The 15003-nt window shown below is 52.0% G+C and overlaps 1 protein-coding gene across 11 annotated transcripts in view; it reads right to left on the bottom strand.

The window, feature by feature from the left end:
* The window catches only part of MSI2 (musashi RNA binding protein 2), a 391199-nt gene that overhangs the window by 125758 nt on the left and 250438 nt on the right, over positions 1-15003 (bottom strand). The window lies entirely within an intron of this gene.

Genomic DNA, 15003 nt, shown 5'->3' on the forward strand with positions numbered 1-15003 from the left:
AGTAAACCAACCACAAATGTAAAATAAAGTAAAAATAGATACAGGTACCTACTTTCCTATTTGATCCTCTGCGAGCAACGTCATCGATCGCAGCATTTTTAAAACCGACCAAGGGCCACCCCTGCCCCACGTGCACACACAAAGCTGAGATGTACCCCACGAGCGGCAACTCCGAAAAATAAAGTCATAAAGATGCTGTTTATTCTAACTTTTTAATGTATGCTCGCCAATCTCTTTGGAGGCCTACCTGAAAATTCACAATAAATAAGAACATGCAATTAGATGATTTCCCATCTGCCAAGGAATGGTTCAATTGTCCATTAAAAGCTAGAGTTCTAAAAATACATAAAGGGAAATTATTAGGTATTGTTGATTCACATTTCTGTTGTAAAACAGGATCACTACTATGGGCAAAATACAAAGCTCCTTTTGTAAATCTTACTCTTTTTTTTTAAAGGTAAGACAGCATGGGGGAGGGAGCAAATTAAACCATAATTTTCAGGCAATGTTTCCTTATTGTCACTCAGAAAAATTGCCAGGTGTTTCCAGAGCAGTTTATACATAAATATACTAGCTGAATCAGGAAATCTTCTCAGGGCAAATGAATCAACTTAATTAAAAGAAGACTAAGATGCCAAGCCTGGGGATTTTGGAAGTGGGGAGGAAATTCAGAAATTTGTAAGTACACACCTTTCTACCTGGCCTTCGAGAGCAAAGCGCATACGTGTTTTAAATCCCGGTACGGGGCGCCTGGGTGGCTCAGTTGGCTGAGCGTCCGACTTCGACTCAGGTCACGATCTCATGGTTCGTGGGTTTGAGCCCAGCCGTCGGGCTCTGTGCTATCAGCTAGGGCCCTGAAGCCTGCTTCGGATTCTGTGTGTGTGTATGTCTCCCTCTCTCTGCCCCCTTCCCTGCTGGCACTCTGTCTCTCAAAAATAAATAAACGTTACAAAAAAATCCTGGGGCGCCTGGGTGGCTCAGTCGGTTGAGCGTCCGACTTCGGCTCAGGTCATGAGCTCACAGTTGACGAGTTCGAGCCCCGTGTCGGGCTCTGTGCTGACAGCTCAGAGCCTGGAGCCTGCTTCGTATTCTGTGTCTCCCTCTCTCTCTGCTCCTCCCCCGCTCATGCTCTGTCTCTGTCTCAAAAATAAATAAACATTAAAAAAAAAAATCCTGGTACAGACCCCTGACTGAAGCACATCTACACCCCCCAGCCCACCAGGCTGCACCAGGTATCAATATCAAGTGTTGGAGGAAGTCTTTTTTTTTTTTTTTTTAATTGAACCAGTGTTTTTAGCCTTTCTTCCAGGTCACCTGTGAAGGGCAACTATGACTCCACCAAAGACATTTTTTTCCCTTTTAAGAAAGAACCCCGTTAGTTTCCTGGGTAATCGTTCTCCCCTTAGGCTCTGGAAAAACAGCAGTGTCCTGAACCATCCTCAGTTCTCCAAAGCCCTCTCCCGAAAACACCTGCACCTCTTACAGCGTCCTCCAGACAAGACCACTGCACCTCCGTTTCGCTAGCGTAGGTCTCTGCAGGGGGAAGGTGTAGAAAGGAGGCGGAAATGGCGACAGTGAGCAGGAACCTGTTTTCAGGCAAACGAGCACAGAGACCACAGTGAGGAGGGCCCGCCCATTTTCCACCCACCCTCTTGTCCTATATGTTAATTAATACAGTGCCAAATACTGGGGATATCAGGGGTGGGAGGTGGGGAAGGCGCAGGTAAGAAGCAAATCATCACTAAGAACTGAGAAGTGCCATAAAGGAAAAGGACAAGGTGCCAGGAGCAGACAACCGATGGGGCTGAGCCAGTCTGGGGGTTCAGAAAGATTTCCCCGAGGAAAGGATATTTAAGACTCGTTCTGGGGGCGCCTGGGTGGCGCAGTCGGTTAAGCGTCCGACTTCAGCCAGGTCACGATCTCGAGGTCCGTGAGTTTGAGCCCCGCGTCAGGCTCTGGGCTGATGGCTCAGAGCCTGGAGCCTGTTTCCGATTCTGTGTCTCTCTCTCTCTCTGCCCCTCCCCCGTTCATGCTCTGTCTCTCTCTGTCCCAAAAATAAATAAACGTTGAAAAAAAAAATTAAAAAAAAAAAAAAAAGACTCGTTCTGTAAGGGGAGTAAGAGCTGGCCAGGAGTGTGACACAGACTGTTCCTGGCAGCCCAAGGAACAGCCCGTGAGGGCAGCCCTGCTAAGGAAACGTGCAGGACGTCAGTGTGGCTGCAGGGAGCATGGTGACGGGTCAAGCTGGACAAGCGGAAAGGGCCGGGCACCAAAGACTGCAGACCAGGGTCAACGGTGTAGGTCTTATCCTAATAGCGACAGGAAGCCGGCAAAGTATTTTCGGTAGGACGGTAACAAGATTCACAACTGGCACAACAGAATGGTAGTTATTCACACTTCCTCCCTCCCCCCACGGATCACTGAGGGCCACTCACCTGAAAGAGACACCGCCTCCTTCCCAGGGCTTACACACCACAGCACATACCAAGGACGGCCCTCCACCCCACTGCCCAGACACAGGTCAAGGTCAAAGACCCGGTCAGTGGTACCATCTTGGTGAATTTTAAAGCTGGAGGTCCTTGGAGATCATCTGACCCAGGGGGTCCCTGCCCTGACTGCGCATTAGCTTTGTGGTGAACGTTGAAATCTGTGAACGCCAGGGCCCCAACCTCGGGTCTTGCTGAATTGATCTGGAGTGGGCCCCCCGGTATCGGTACGCTTTAAAAGCTCCCCAGGTGATTCTAATGTGCAACCAGGGCTGAAAACCGCCGATACAGTCCAAACCTCTGATGTGACAGCAATCATTTATCATATGGGCGTCTGATGCTGGGCTGTTGGATGCCTTAAGTCACCCAGGTCTTCCCAGCCAACCCTGTCTCTAAGTGAGGAAGCCAAAGATAGCCACAGGAGTTAGGCAACTCTTTGGGTTATGAGTAGAATCTAAATTCCAAGTCAAGGAACTTAAGCAGAAGATGTGAACTTTGGGGAAGCTCCCTTCCCTGCGTTACCGTGCAGACTACAACAGCATCGAAACACATCAGTGGCCTTCTACTAAAGTGATGTTTCTAATGGGCTCCCCGGCCATTGGTGCCCGGTGAACACACAGCAGCTGGGTGTGAGGCAGGAGGGAGCCCAGGGCTGGCAAGAGATACACAAAACAGGGGCCACCGTCGCTTCTGTGTCTATTCTGGGCCCCGAATGGGTGATGTCACCTCCAGCAGCAGTGGAAAGCGGGAGTCATGAATCATCCATGAACCGGCCCAGCCTCCGAGATAATAAATCGGATGTCAGCATTGCGTACTTTGCAGATCTGGTGCGGAGGCGCCGGCTTCGCCTAGGGTGCCCGAACACAGGCACCAGCGCTGGAAATATTCAGAGAAGAAGGATGTGCTTTCAATTATTTCCTGATCTCAAGACGGGGTGGCAAGTTGAGGAAGAAATTTTCGAACTTGCAGGGAGCGCTCAAGGGTGCGCAACTTTGATCACTGTAAAATCACGGCCGTTATTTTTCTGTTCCGCCAGGTTCGCCGACCAAACCTGAGGGTTAAGAGAAGCACATCCACGTGGGCGCTCACACTGTTAATTACTGCTGTGCCCAGTGGTGTCCTGGGACCAGGGACCTGTGGGGGTTGCCATCTTGACCCTCAATTGCATTAATTTAGCTCAGAAACTCACTCTAGGATTGAATTTGGCAAATGTTCCTGCCTGGAAGGGTTTCTGAGACAACATAAAGAAATCAAGAAGTCTGTCTGGCAGGTTTTGAAGTTCAGTGTTGTCTCGCTGTGTTTTCTCCAGGATGGAAGCTGGAACAGGTATGTAAGGAAGGTGGGGTCTGTGTTGTCTCACACGAGCTCTCCTGATCTCCTTCTCTCTCTCTCTTATTTCCCTAAGCAGCCAAACGGAACGAACCGAGCTGGAAACACCTATGGAACGGGTGTGGTTTGCATTCTTGAGAGCTGGGGGTTCGGACAACCCCTCGGTGTACTGGCGTTACCGACAACTCTTCAGTGTATTCCTCGGCTTCTAAAGAAGTGACTGAGCTCTGAAGGCTACTCCGTTAAAATGAAATCTCAGAATTCAAGGGTCTCTACCGAAAAATATATTTAACACCGTAAGGGCATCTGCACGGTGTTTGGTTAACTTCGACCTGGGGAAGCCATGAACTATGTCAGGATTTGGGGGTCGTGTTCTCACGTAAAAGGTCTCTTCTCTGACCAAGCTTTGCTGCAAGAGCGGCATGATGTGACAGGGATGTGCAGAGAGAGGGGCTTGCCCGCCCGCTGCGACGGGAGCCCCAACATCAGGGGCACGCGCCCCACAGAAAGCGCTGCTCTGCCCTCTGCGCGGCCCCCGGGGCCTGCTGGAACAGCCTACTACCAACTGGGGGCGCTGAAAACGACAAAGGGATTCTCTCACACTTCCGGAAGCCAGAAGCCGGAAACCAAGGTGACTTCCGCAGGCTCAAGAGAAAATCTGTCCCGTGCTGGCCCCCTTAGCTTTGGGCGTGGCCGGCAATCCTCGTCTTCCAGCTGCCTCACCCCAGTCCTGCCTCCGTGGTCACCTGTCTGTCCTCACACGCCCTCCCTCTTAGCATCCCAGTCCTATGGGATGAACCTGAGCCAGCCTGGCCTCATCTTGATTACATCTGCAAAGACCCTATTTCCAAATAAGGTCACATTCTGAGATAAGAGGGGTTAAGGCTTCAATGTATCTTTTGAGGCGGGATACAACTCAACCCACAATACTTTCCCCTCTCGGCAAACTTGACGAGCAAACAGCACCCTGGAGTGTTAAACGTTTCCTCCGTTCACCAAGTCTTGGCCTTTATTCCCCAAGCAACAGTAACACTATTACCAGCAAAATAACATGAGCTATTACACTAATAAAGCTAATATAGTCTCCTAAGCGTTAGATATTTCACACAGATGAATTGCCTCACTTAAGCCTCCCAAGTCCGTGAGTAATAACATTCCCCATTTAACAGATGAGAAAACTGAGGTTCAGAGAAGCTTAATAACTTGCCCAGGGTCACCCAGCTGATCGGTGGTAGTGTTGGAACTTGAACCCAGTAGTGTGACTTTAGACCTAACCTCTCACCCCTTTGTCACACGACCCAGACACCTCACTACCTTCATTAACGGGGTACTTGCTGTGACTTTTCAGCTATAGCAACAGGGACACAGAGGAGGAGTCTGTGTTTGCCATATTATGTAAGGTTCCCACGTGTTTATTAATCACGACTTGGTTAGGAAAATGCTTTCTTCTTTAATTAAAACCCGTTTTGAACTTATGGAATGGAGGGTCTCCCCTTTGACTTCTCTCCCCTCCGGTCTGGGATAAACCCAAGCAAACCATGTTTCTTTCCAGACGGGGAGCAGTCTGGCTATTCTATTAATAGCACATTGTCTGGGAGGACCAGAAACTACTAAGAGAATCCTCATCTATCTATCTGACTCTCTGTTTATGGAAACTAAAAAAGAGGCGACTCAGAGTTGTAAAGAATTTTCGGGTGCATTTAATCAAATTTTGTTCTTTTGGATCAGCTTGGACCCTCTCCCTGGCAGGAGACAAAACTCTAAAGAGACGGGGCCCACACCCCGTTCAACTAAGCATGAGATGCCACATGTTGTCCCAACCCCATAATTACAACCAAGTTTTAAAATACTGACGCAAATGTCAGGAACAAGGTAGAAGTGACAACAGTTAGTGTGTAAGGGAGCTGGGATGAGGTGAATGTTTTTCTTTTGAAAACTCTCCCTCATGTTGTTATATCACTGCATTTACAATTCAAATTGGAATGAGTTTGAAAAGCTTAAACGCTAAAAAAGTAAATGTTTGAATACGTAATAAATGCACATGATACAAAAATTCAAAAGGTAAATAAGTATACGATAAGATGTTTTTCCATATCTTTGTACCACTGGTCACTTAGTCTTCTTCCTGGAAGCAAACGCTGTTTCTTATTTATGTAAACTTGTATCTGTGAGTATTTGCACATGCCCCTAAAACACATTCAGGTGCTAACTATTTATGGCCAGAGACTGTTCCAAGCCCTTTATGCTTATTAACCACTGCAAGACTCAGGCTAACCCGATGTCATCGTTCCTATTTCATAAATGAGGAATCTGAATCCCAAAGAGGGTAAGTGACTTGCCCAAGGTCACACAGCTATTACATCGCAGAGCTCAGATTCAAACACCAGCTGCCTGACTCCAGAGCATGTGCTCTTTTCCTTCCCCTACGTTTATTTATTTTGAGAGAGAGAGAGAGAGAGAGAGAGAGAGAGAGAGCAACAGAGGAGGGACAGAGAGAGAGGGAGAGAGAGAGAGAATCCCAAGCAGGCTCCGTGTAGTCAGCCCCAGAGCCTGATGTGGGGCTCAAACTCACAAACCATGAGATCATGACCTGAGCCGAAACCAAGAGTCGGATGCTTAACCAACTGCGCCACCCTGGGGCCCTCGGAACATGTGCTCTTAACCACTATGCCATTCTAACGCTTTGTGACCAGTTTTGTGGGTAGCCTTTCAGAAATATTCTACACATCTGCAAGCGTATGCTTTGTGTGTGAAGGAGAGGGAAAGGTTGTTTTAAAGATCAGGGTCTTAAAGACTCAAACACAGATTGTAGTTTGTTTGCTAAAAGAAGTTAAACCGACGGTCTTCCTTAAGGGGGAGAGTAAAGAAATGGGGTATGCTTATCGTGGGCATGTTATAAACCAACTCACTTCACTCATTACAGAGCAGGTGTATCACCTCCACAAGTGAGCCAAACGGGGCTCAAAGCTCTTCAGCAACTTGCCCGAGATGACACCTGTGGGGAGCTGGGAGGGCCCGCAAAGCTCGGGTCCCGCAAAGCTCGGGTCCCGCAAAGCTCGGGTCCCGCAAAGCTCGGGTCCCGCAGTACACCATTGCCTGCACAGAGATGCGGACGGGCTAGCGCACATCTGTTGAGCAGCAAAGCTCTGAACAGAAGCCCAAGTCCACAGCTGCACAGCAACGAGGCTCCCCTGGGAAGCTCCAGTCCCCGAGGGAGGTGCCCGCCCAGGGTGCTGGTTCCCGGGCCCCTAGCAGTGCCAGGGCGCTAAGAAAGGGGGTGCTTTTAATCAAGTGGCCGCGCTGGAGGCTCCTTTCCCCTCAGGCCTCTACTCCCTGCCCTCACCGAGATCTTAAAACACATCGTGAGAGTCACAGCCTGGGCCTCTATGGGAACAGGGCCCAACAAAAGCCTCATTGTCCCTCTCTACAAAAAAACCGTTTCTGGGTCAATGAAGTTGCTGACCCTGGGCCCACTCCCTTTCTGCTTCCGTGGGGCCGCAGCCAGGAGGGAGGCAGGAAGACCTATTAGCTCACCACCGTTTCGGTGCCAGGGCTTTTATTCCAAAGGAAAGAAGTTTAAGATTTATACTTCAGCTCCAGAAAATGCAGGGCACCCAGGGTGCCAAATTCCCCCGGCTATGCAGGCTCCCTCTTGCGCTGGGCGCCCCTGTCCCCTGGCCCCGTTGCTAGGAGGTTGAGAGCTTTGTATTCCTCCGCGTCTACAAAGCAAAGCAGGTGAACAGAAACCCAGCTACTGTGTTGATTAATATCTCAAGAGACAGTGCCGGAATGGGCGCTTCCGGAATTTAGTTAGCTCGGGGAAAAAAAAATTAAAGCGCTCCCCTTGCTTCCTGTCAGAAATAAAATTAAGGTCTCAGATCGATGTTGCCAGGGCTGGGGTAATACGGGAATCTTTAACGGCCTCCTCTCTACATGTTTTCAAACGCACATTCCCCTTCAACCCTGCCCTTTTAATTGGTTATTTGCGAGGTCATGTTTGCACCAATTTCTCGGGAAGGCTAATGGTGTTTATTTAAAGGGAAAATAAAATGTGCAGACAGCTCTGGGGGCTGGTCTCTGAGAGACGGCTCAGACTGGGGGCTGCAGCTCTGGACCCCGCTCCCCTCCTTCCACCCTCCACTGCTGCACATTCCTGGCAGACCGGAGGAGGTCCCGAGATGCGTCAGGTGACAGGTCAGGCCTTGGGGGAAATGTGCTCTGGGTGGAGGGACAAAGGCGCACTGCCCCCGGGCCAGGACCCACAAGGGAATGAGGAGGCTGGGGTACACCCCTCGTGGTGGGCACACACAAGCCCGCTCACCCCCCTTACACAGCCCTGCCTTTAGAATGAGCCCAGGCAGGAGCACAGAACCCTGGGTCCTGACCATGTAGGGGAGAGGTACTGGCCGTCCATTTACATCACTGCAGGACCTGGCAGCTCGACCCCGTTCTAACGAGAGCGTGCCCAACTTCAAGAATGCACGTGTTTTCCAAAAGAATCTCTCCAAGCACCCAAAGGCAGCAATTAACATCACCGCCAGCCACCCTCGCCCCACTCCCCATGTCCCTTCTAACCAGGGTGGACCGAAGGAGACTCAGTCATATTGAGTTCCTACCCTATTCTGAACATCTTCTCCTAGACGCCTGGCTTATCAGTAATTTTCCTAAGCAGTTGCCTCACACTCATATGGGCCATTCTGGGGAGAGAAGATTCTCTGTCACCTGACCCGATCGAGACCTTTTACTTGCAGTAAAGAGCCCAAGTGGCACGCGTGGTGGCCGCATCATCCTAAGACTAGACTGAAAGTTCTGTGCGGCCAAGACCCTTGGTTGGTGTTCGTGGCCTAGAGCAGACCGGCTGCGGGTACAGAATCGGGATCAATACTAATAATGATCAAGCTCCTGGTTTACAGGCTTCCAATAAACCCTTTGATATACCTCAGACTTGGGGTGGGGCGCGATGGGTGCCCAACACCATCGGCAGCTCACACAGCAGATGAGAGGCAGATGTGAGAGGTGGGGACCCTGTAGAGGCATGACTCCAGCGGGTGGACATCACGTTGGCGTGGGCACCGAGGCCCTCGTGTCACATTGCCAAGTGTCATCACCAGCTGTGATTCCAGGCATCCCTGCCACCCCTCCTACCCCCTCCAACAACCCTCTCCCACCCAGAGGGACTTCTTCCTCCATCCCATAACGTGCCATCTACGGGCTGTAGAGTCCCAACCCCCTTTCCTAAGTAAGATCAGAATGTTAGACTCTCACTAGGAAAAACACACGCATACATTATCTTTGACACCCTACACCCTCGAAGAAAGCAATGCCTTTTAATTTTTCATTTAGTTTACACCTGTGTGAAGGTCCTTTTACATCCCCTTCCTCAACTTCGGGAAACAGGCAGCAGTGAACAAATAATTACACCACGATCCTGAATCATCTTTAGCGTCTATAAAACAGTCTGGACGTCAGAGGTCAATTTCAAAAAGTGCATGTCTGGCAGGTAGTCAGGACATTAAGGGCTGTTTTTCCTCCTTAGAAAGGCATTATCTTCTATCACAGTTTCAGCTACCTCTTACTGGCACCATTTTAATAAATAAACCGATTACGCAAATTACGGAGACCTTCAACTGCAGCCAACCGCTTTTCGGGATGGAGATGCCGTGCAAGCTTCGAGGGAGAGGCGGAGCTCAGCCCCGCAGCCCAGAGAGCTTCTCCCTCTTCTCCCACATGGGGCCCACAACGATGCCCTTCCGGCCTGGCGGCTCCTGATAGGGCACAGACACTCTGGAAAAGGACCCTCCAAGCAGCGGGCCTGTCATTGATGGTGCTCTCGGAGGGTCACAAAACCGCCTCGGCTGAGGTCAGTGCTGCGGAGCGGCCTGCTGGGGAGCCTGTGAGTTCTCAGAGCTGTTGATCCTCTCCAAAGCCATTAGCATTGCACTTAATGAGCAACCGTTAACAGCGGTGAGGGGAGACTTCCAGCATACTGAGCTTCATTTTCCTCTCAGTGTATCCGGCCCTTTGCCTCTGGCAACGTTCTGGAGCAAACAGGCCTGCTGGGTAATGGAAGCCGCAGGGAGTGAGAAGGCCTGTCTCCAAGCCTCTCCTCTGTACTCCTTCCCTCTCCAGCTGACCCTCACCAGGCATTCCCATAAGCTTCAAAGACACCCGACTTGTTTTCCACTGGGCCCCCAACCACCCAGCTCTCCCTGATGGGCCAGACATGGTTCAGCCTGGAAGGCTGGGTTCGGAGGGAAGACGAGCGGAGGCCCCCCCTAGAAGGACATTCACGGCGGGGGCTCCCTTCCCCGGCAAGGAGGTGAATGTGAGATGCGTTTCAGCAACCAACATCCCCGCGTTCCTCCGCTTGCTCAAACGGGGCTGATGACAGTGGGGACAGATCCAAACCACTCCACCCTCCCTCGCTCCCTCCGGCTCACCCCTCAGCCTTGTGCCTCCCAAAGGGCAAATCGGGAAGGACACTGTGCTGTATCTTCCCTCCAGACCCTCCCCGCCAGCCCCTCTCTGGGATCAATACCTAATGCTGAATTCAAGATCTTATCTGAGTTTTGCAAGGAGAAAGCAACAAACTTTCCCCCAACGATTAAACCCTTTGATGATCAGCCCCATATTTCTCAGACCGCCTCCAAAGGCTTTGAGAGAGCAAATGAAAGGACTCTGCAAAAACTGGAAAGCCACCTTCTTTCTCTCCCCTTGGGCACAAAGAATCTCGTGGAAGGCTTCAGAACCTCGGCTCCCACCTGGCTGCAGACACCTGCGTGCGGCCGGCCCTCCAACACTCTGCATGCCTCAGTTTTCCCACCTGAAATGGAGGTGCGCAGTAGTCCAGCAAGAAGGGCAGGTGGAGAAGGACCAGTAACGAGGAGGTGCTTGAGACTTAAAACCACCAATCTCCCTGCTTTCAACCACTGCCTAGCACCATGCTTGCGAAGCAGCCAAGAGCAAGGACTCCGGGTCAGACAGGCCGGGTTTACGTCCAACTGGGGACTCCGGGCAGCTGGGTTCACCAATGACCGTCGTAAAGATTCAACAGTATGTGCAGGCGCTGCGCTAAGCACGTGGGATATAACTGCTTGGGAAGGGCTGGCGGTTTCTACCAAGAGGGTTAGCATGGCCTGGTCAGCACAGAACCCACTGTACCACCGTGGTGTGTGCTGTCACGGGATACCCAGACCCTCCTTCAGGATCTGCTGGCAGGACTGCTGGAAGAGGGCCCCCAGCTGTCTGTCTCCTCTAGGATGTCCTCAGGGCAAGCCCAAGGTCACATGTGCTTCCCAGGGTGGGCTGCGTCCTGTGACAGGTCAGCGTATAAGGTCAGCCCTCTCACTGCAGCTGTGCAAGGCCCTAGCTTCAGAATTCCCTGGGGCCTCACAGATCAGCCCCTCCGCTGCCCCTCGAGGGCACTCCTGCGTGCTAATCCCCATCTCCAGGGATGCAGATACAGCCCCTTACCTCCCTCTCCGAGCTAAAACAAGAAGAATGACAAAGGACTTAATCTTGGGCATTCTCTCAGTTAAAAGGCTAAAAAGCCAGAAAACATACTTCAGGGCCCAGAGCTTGTCCCGGCTCCCCCACCTTCCCGAGGAGGACCCGGAGGTGTCCCGAGAGGTTAGGAAAGGTGCCCTAACTCGGCATCAAGGGAGCAGCAGGAGCCGGAAGGAGGTCTGCTCCAAGGAGAAAGTGGGAGAAGACTGCACACCTCCTGGGGGAGTCACGTGCTGAATGACCTTCTTCCTGCTTCCAGGGGGTTGGACTTACATCCCGGGAGGGCTTGTTGTCTCCTGTCCCCTGGATTCTTTCCCAGGGTGCTAGGGAGGTCCAAGGACAGATGTAAGAGGGGAAGAAACACAGGCTGCCGCTTCTGTGAACAGATGTAATGGAGGGCCACCCTGTCCCTGGGGGAACAAATGGGAGACAGGGGCAGGGGGGGAGCCACTGTGCGGCGGGAAGTGGAAACTCCGCCCCGAGCTCTGGCTCACAGTGGCAAGAGTATTCGGAGAGGGTCCCGTGAGCCCGGCAGACCCGACTCCCGGGACCCCAGGCCCAACCAAACGTGCAGCCTTCCTGGAAGGCAGCAGTCTCAGCTCCAAGGGCGCACAGGTGCGCTAGCCCCAGGCTGCGCAGCGGGGCGGGGTTGGGAGCTGCGAGGGGGGGAAAGGGAAGGTGCGGTGCGTGCTGTGTGGCCACCCGCGGGGTGAACAGTGTGGACCTCTTTAAGAGGAGAGCTGGAGGCAGTGCCAGCCCGAGAGGTGTCCTTAACTTCTGCTACTGCAGCACTTTCTTCTTGATAAGATAATGGGAAACAGGAAGCTGAGGAGGTGAAGGTAAGGTTGGGCCAAGGTGGCTGCAGGAGGATTTTGTGTTCTTGGGCTTATCACCTGATTCCAAATGTACATTCCATCAGGGATGTGGGGCCCACTTGTCCCACACACAGGACTCGTGCCTCTGTTGTGATATGTGCCTTTTTTTTTTTTTTTTTTAATTCTTTCCTCTCCGAAATGCTCTGAACCACTTAAGTATTAACCCAGCTTTAGCACCCAGTTCAAAGAGAAACTCCTCAGCTATTCAGAGGTGCTGGAAAGTGTGTAGGGGCCAAAGCCCTACACAGAAAGAACCCCAGGGAGCAGACTTCTGTACAGGAGGAAAGGGGACGCAGATGTTGGGGCCTCCTTCCCTCCTGCCTTCTCTTTCCCCATCCCGCCAGTGGGGGCCCCCAGGACCACATCCACTCCGGCTGGCCCCCTGGGTGTGCAGCCACCCACGGCTGGCCCCACGCTCAGAAGGGCTTTGTCCTGGGTTGAATGCTCTGTCACCTTGAAATTCTTAATAAGTTTTGAGTAAGAGGCCCCGTCTTTCACCTTGTTCTGGCTCCACGAATTATGCAAAGGGTCCTACATCCACTGCAGGAATCTCACCTCTGGCAGGGCAGAAGGATGCTTGGGCAGGCCCTGCCGTGGCTGGGGTGCACTGAGCATGTGCTCGGGGCTGTGCCCACCCTTCTTCCTGCCAGTGGCCCCAGGAGTCATGGGAGAGCGATCAATGCCATCCCTGGAGCCGCTCTGAGCAGGGGGCCATAAAACGGACCTCCCTCCAGCTCGAGACAGGAATCACAGAGGGGCCACCACCCCATCACGGCACCCAGCGCCTGGGAGCAAGGAAAGAGGCTCCACCCACAGCAGGAGGCGTCTGGGTCAGAAATAAGGGAGAATCTTGCCTGGCACTTCCTCAGGGGCCCGGCGCCCGCAGTGTGAACCTGCCTCTGTCTGCTATTAGGCGAGTAACGTAACACGGAGAGTCACCGGCCCTCTCACGTCCCCCAGATGACACATCTCTTTCCCCGGCACAGCCGTGAGGTTTGCACAAGATGATTTACTCTCCTCTCCAACACGGCCTGACCCAGAGCAGGAGCTCAGAAACACCTTTATTCGTGGATATTCAACACTACTGCCTATAGAGGCCACTCAGGAATCTCCCAGGCGCGTGAATTCTAGCACCGAACTCTAATGCCACATTCAGACGGGCCTCGCCCACCCTGAAAGTAAATAGATGAAAACATTCTTCTTAACACACCCGTCCCCACGTGGAGACCACAGAGAAAGAGCCGAATCTGAAATCAGCAGTCCTAGAGAGGAGTCCCTGCTCTGACCTTGGGTGGATCCCCTACCCCCTCTGAGTTTCAGTCACCTCACACACCACACGGAGGTGATGATGGTGAAAACAATCATAATAACCTGCGCGCAGGTGATGTGCGTGGCACTCCAACTCTCCAAACAACCCTATAGGGAAATACTAATATTATCCCCACTTTACAGATGAATAAACTGAGGTAAAGAAGATAAAGGAGTGAAGTGATTTTCCCAAAGTCACGGCGCTGCGGTGGAGATGAGAATGCACGATGCCTGTGAAAACAGTGCTCAGATAACCCCCCGTACCTCCCCTAAGGATGATGGTGGAGAATAATCATGAATTGTCTGTCTCCGCACCCCCGGCCCCTTGCTCTCTCGGCCCTCGTGATGCTGAGCAAGGCAGAGGACAAAGCAATCATTCCACACTTGTAAGCTCTTCTTTTCCTCCCTTGCCTCCCCTCCCCCCCCCCGCCTCTTCATCCTCCACCCCTCCCCATTCCTTCCCCACATACACCATCGAAGACCCAGTTTTCCGCCCGATTTTCTACTTTCCCTTCTGAGGCCGCTGTCAATGGACACGCAGGAAGCCGGACTGCCAGGCACACTGAGGACAGCCCCTCCTTCTCCCACCCTCCTTCCTCCCTTTCACTCAGCCTGCCTGCTCCCAACAGGAGAGACATACAGTCAGCGCTGGGTAACTGCTTCTAATCACAGGTGACAGCAAGAATGTAAACAACACGAGAAACATCTAAATGCAATCCGAGTGGCAAGGAAACACTGCTCACTCCGGCTTCTCTCAAGAACGCTGCTTCCTGCCACCTCCCTTCCGAGGCTCTGCCCATTAACGCCCTGTTCCTAGGAGCCCCAGATACCAGGGGTTTCCGGAGAGCAGGAGAATGGAACGCTAAGCCATAAGCTTGGACTCTACTTCCTCTGGGAGGATTTTCTAGATTCGTCCAATTTTCGGTTTAAAGCAGTCATTTCAACGGGTTCCTTTTTGGGGAACGGGAGGCATGGCGGTCAGAGACCACTTGGAGAATCTGTTCAAAGCTACGCATCGCTTCCCAAGAAAAGCGCAAACATAAAACATTCCGTGTGCCATTTTGGAGGCTCACAGACCCCAAGTTGAGACCCGTTTTCTAGAACATGGATAGGACAATAAGAGCACAGGGGAAAATACGAGGAGGCGCAGTGCCCTCTAAACATTCCAGATGTGCACAGGGCACGGCCAATCCTGCAATCGCAGGTCGGATAAACCTTCTTTTCTGGCTCTTCAGGTTGCCAGTGCGCTTCTAAACCACCTCCTCCAATGCAAATTGAGAACTCAACTGAGTAATTGCTGTGAATAATTTCCACTCGGATCACTTAGTGTTCAGGTCTAGCAAAGACCAAGAGAGCCAGGGTTAGAAAGGTGTGTCAGAACACGGGTTGGGCGTGGCCGATTTTTAACTGTCCGGTATCTGGATTCTGTGCTGTGGTGTCCCTCCATGAATACAGACCTTCAACAGATGGTCAACTGACAGAAGGGAAGCCTTCCTCCA

This window comes from Leopardus geoffroyi, chromosome E1 (assembly GCF_018350155.1).
Source record: "Leopardus geoffroyi isolate Oge1 chromosome E1, O.geoffroyi_Oge1_pat1.0, whole genome shotgun sequence".
NCBI classification, from domain to species: Eukaryota; Metazoa; Chordata; class Mammalia; order Carnivora; family Felidae; genus Leopardus; species Leopardus geoffroyi.